At 49.0% G+C, this 4577-nt stretch overlaps 1 pseudogene; it reads right to left on the bottom strand.

Annotated features, from left to right (window-relative positions):
• Positions 1 to 636: 636 nt before the first annotated feature.
• LOC134374016 (thyroid hormone receptor-associated protein 3-like) lies at positions 637 to 4362 on the bottom strand (annotated as a pseudogene).
• Between the last annotated feature and the right edge of the window lie 215 nt (positions 4363 to 4577).

Here is a 4577-nt window from a genome sequence, read left to right on the forward strand (position 1 = left end):
TAATACAAAGAGAAACTATTTTATTGGTGCTTATTTATCTGGTATCCAACAACCTTAGCTTTTCTTTTTTTTTTTTTTTTTTTCCTTCAGGTGAACACTTCAGTATTTATTCACATGCTTTGTTTTCTCTGTTAAGAATCAAAGTTGCCCAAATTAAATCATTCTGCTAATATTACTACATATGCCTGAAAGAAAAGAAAAAGAAAGGTTTTTAAAATCAGGATAAGGGAGAAGAGATTGAAAATCATCAAATTAGTCCTCTTAGCTCCAAATGAATGAAATTAATACCAAAACTGTTGGTTTCTAATAGGGAACAAACAAAAATCCAAGCATCGCTCTTCCTCCTTACTCCAACCCCCACCCCCCACAGCAAGAGCAATTGAGAAACACAGCTAAAGCCCAGAGTGCTGGGTTCTGCTCAAGGGCTGGGCCTGACCCCAGGCTCCAAGGCTGGCTCCTCTGTCCAGCGGGACACAGCGCCAGGGATGCTTTCTGCTGTAGCAGGACTCCGCATGGCTGGTGGGGGCTGGGGGTAGGACTTCCACAATTTTATCGAGGCTCCTCTGTTTAGGTCCTCACCAGCCATCATCCCAGCGCCTCTCTGTCCTGGACAAGGGCTCCTATCAAGAGTGGCCCTCACTCGGTGGTGAGCTGTAAGTCGCCTTTCTCTTTTGCGTACTCTGGCCCAATCTTGAAGTCTTCATCTCCCCTTCCTCCCCGCTGAACTTGTCATGGGCCCATTGGGGCTGGTACTGGATTTCCAGAATCAGCCCTGAGCTCAAGGAAAGGCTCCCTGGGCCCAGCCACAGCTCACCCACTCGTCACTGCGTTCACCATCAGGTTCATCATGCAAGTAACACTTCTTGCTTTCCAGTGTGTACTCTGAGTCCCAGTCCTCTTCCCGGTCCTCTTGAATATCATCGTTGCTCTTGTGGTTATGGTTACCAGAGCAACTGCCTCTGCCTCAGCCTCTCCCTCTGGCTCGAAACTGAAAGGTCCCTCGAGCTCTGCACCTCCTCTTTCGTGTGGACCCATGAAGTCTCTGGTCCCCAGTCTCATCTGGTCAGAGCCTTGGGCTCTGCTCTTTTAGGGCACTCTTCCACTTTGTAGGAGGGAGGTGACGGGGACAGAGAGGACGAGGATCTGGACCGTCCTGTGCTCTCAGGGGCTTCTTCTGCTTCTTTGATCCTTTACGGGTTTTCTCTTTTCTCAGCTGACCTTTCCCCTGAGTGGCTTGAGTCTCGGGAATCCACTGATTCTCTTGATTTACCTCATTTAAGGTCTCTCTCTTTATTTTTTATGATGTTCAATATCAAGCCAGAGATCAAGAGGATCATTTTTGTATTTCCCTCAGCCCTGTAGCCAGTTGCCGGGGACTTTTCATTTATGTCATGAGCCAAACCATGTACATTTTCTGAATGTACTGGGGGAAATGTCTGTCCATCTGTGCTCTCTGGGCATTTTCCATTGCTTATAACGGAATACTTCAACTGGGTAATTTATAAAGAAATAAAATTTATTGCTTACAGTTTTGGAGGCTGGGAAGTCCAAAGTCCAGGGAGCACATCTGGTGAGGTGACTAGAGCAGGGCAGGGTGTCACATGGCAAGAATGGTGGAGCAGAAAGAGAGAGACTAACCTCATCAGTCACTCTCCTCTAAAGCCCTCAGAACCACACCCGTGACCACCGTTGTTATTAATCCATTCACTAGGGCATGGTCCTACAATCTAATGACCCCTTCAAGGCCCCAGTTTTCAATGACCATAATAGGATTTCCCACCCTCAACAATTATAGTGGGATAGGGGTACATACAACCCAAGGCATTCCACCCCTGGTCCCCTAAAACTCATGTCCTTTTCACATGAAAATACATTCATTTCATCTCCAAAGTCTTAACTTGTTTCAACTCAAAAATCAAAAGTTCCACATCCCACCTGTGAATTCAAAACAAGTTGCCTACGGCCAAGATACAGTAATGAGACAAGCATAGGGTACATATCCCCATTCAAAAAGGGAGAAATAGACCAAAAGAAAGGGGTAACAGGTCCCAAACAAGTCTGAAACCCAGCAGGGCAGGCATTAAATCTCAAAGCTGGTGAACGATGTACCTTGACTCCATGTTCAACGTCCTCTGCATGCTGCTGTGGGGGTTGGGTCCCCAAGTCTTTGGGCAGCTCCGCTCCTATGGCTTTCCTGGTCTCAGGCCACACTTCAGCTATCCTAGGCTTGGGCTGCATACTGGTAGCTCCACTATTCTGGGGTCTCTGCAGCTCCACTAGGCATGGCATTGGTAGGGTTTCTCTGCTGCAACTCTGACCCTACATTTCCGCTCAGCTTTGCTCTAGCGAAGACTGTCTGCGGTGACTCTACCCTATGACAGATCATTCCTGGGCCCTCAAACATTTCCATGCATCCTTTGGAATTCTTCTTTTTAGCTGCTTCCTGCTCAGTTCCTCTCTTTAGGTATTTGGTAAAAAGCATCATGCAGTGTCATTCCTGAGGACCCAAAGCTATGCTCTAACATGATGAACAAGGGTCACTGCACACTACATGCTGGCACACAATCTGAGGGCCCATGCTGAGACTGAGCTGATTGTACATGCTGGAAAATGGGACAAATTCCCATTCCTTTTTGCTGCTATGGACTAGATCCTGACAAAGCTTGCATTCCTAAGCCAATAAGCCACAGGGTCAAGCTAAGTCCTCATCAAATATGTCCATCTGGACATTGACCTGGGCCTCTCAAGTAATGAAAAGGAAAACTTTCCTGTGGAAAAGTCTTCCTTGGCTCCAAGCTTGTCTTGGCTCTCAAAGGTCTTTCTCAGGGGATATGATGAACTTTTCTCCCGGACCACTTTATAATCAGTCACTTGGAAACTCTTTTCAGGTACACTCCCCCTGTGCCCACCTTTGATTCTCTTGGTCCCTGCCCGACCCTCCTTTCTGGATCTCTCCACACAAGACTCCCCCTCCAGTTCCTCTGCTTTCCTCTGCTTTTCCTTCCCTGGAGGTGCATATACCAGGCCTCCCATCTGCCTCGCTTCCCCTCCTCCTGGTTTTTTCTTGCACCTGCTGTGACTTTAGACATAAGTTTGGGTTCATCATCAAACTCAGATTCCTTCCTTCCCTTAGTTTTGTCCTGACCTTGATCATCCATCTCCTGCTTGTGGAAGTTACCCATCTTCTTCTCAAAGTCATCCCGGAGCTTATACTTTTTTGGGAGATCGGTTGCCCCCAAAAGGCTTCTCAGTATCAGTTTTAAGAGCAAATGAATCAGATTTCCTTTTTCCATCACCCAAGCCCGTGTCAGAGAAGCTCCCTTTCTCTTTCACTTTCTCTTTGTTGATATTTGTTTCTGCTCCTTATCTTTCCCACTCTCTGTCTTCTGCTCTTCTAGACACCTCTTTGTGTAGACTGCTCCTCCTCCCCAGATGAGCTGTACTTTGGAGCCTGTGCCCAGTGGACTCACCCACAGGGCTCATTTTGAATGGACTCAGGGACCTAGAACCGTGGTCGAGCTAACCTTGGTGTGTCCCAGACTGACACCCAGCACCACTCAGCAAAGATGAACCCACCTGGGATGTGCTGGAAAGCAGAGGACTAGGTTTTGGCACAGGCTAGGACAAAGTGACCGCCACCTCACCACCATAGGCTGGAGGCGGCTTTTGAGAGCTGGGCTCCACTCCCGGGACTCAGCTCAGAAACCGCCATGGCCCCTGGTGCAGAACCAGCACTGTAGGTGGTGGCATCTGGCCATGGCATTGAGCTCTCAGATGCTTTTGTGTCTTGAGAGGAGCCTTCAGTGAATGTCTGCTCCTTGGCACCATCTCCCCGGTTGCCCCCAGCAGCCCGAGATGGCCGGCTATCCTTGGAAGAGGACTTTTTCTCCTTTGCAGATTTGGGCTTAGAAGATTCAACTTGGCTGAGGTTGGGGGAAGAACGAGAGGATGAGAAGAGCCTTGACTGTCAGAAGAAGACTTATCGGAGTTTCTAGAATGGCTTCTGGGCCTTGGTGAAGGGGACCTTCTCTTCAGGGACCGAGATCTGGAACGGCCCCGACGAGGACTGTAGGCTTGCTGCTAATTCTGCCAGCATGAGCAGTAGTTTCCACAGCCCCCGGATAAAGCCTCTGTTGTGACTTCGGAAGTCCCGATTCTCATATACTCTTGGGTGATTTCTTTCCCTGTTATGAGCTGGAGAATGTGATCTGGAAGGAGACCTAGAGCTCGCCTGCGCTTCCTTGAACGGGAGACAGACTGGCTTCGGGACCAAGGCTAAGGAAACAAACGAGAGCGAGACCTTGATGCTGATGGTAAAGCAGAAGAGCCAGATCCAGACTTAGATTTGCTGGTTTTTGACATGTCTGCAGAGAGGGTGCTTTTCAATTGCACCTCATTTGAACAGTGATTTGACTTGCACTGGATCCCAGACACTGCCTCAAAAAGTCGCTGGCTGTGCCACTGGCTGCCCCAGTTTACCAAGTCAGGATGCGAGTCGGGGCCCACCACGTCCTGACTACGGTGACCGCAGCTGCAGCCTGCAACGGCCCCACCTCGCCCTGCCTGACGGCGCCCGT

This window comes from Cynocephalus volans, chromosome 3 (assembly GCF_027409185.1).
Source record: "Cynocephalus volans isolate mCynVol1 chromosome 3, mCynVol1.pri, whole genome shotgun sequence".
Taxonomy (NCBI): Eukaryota; Metazoa; Chordata; class Mammalia; order Dermoptera; family Cynocephalidae; genus Cynocephalus; species Cynocephalus volans.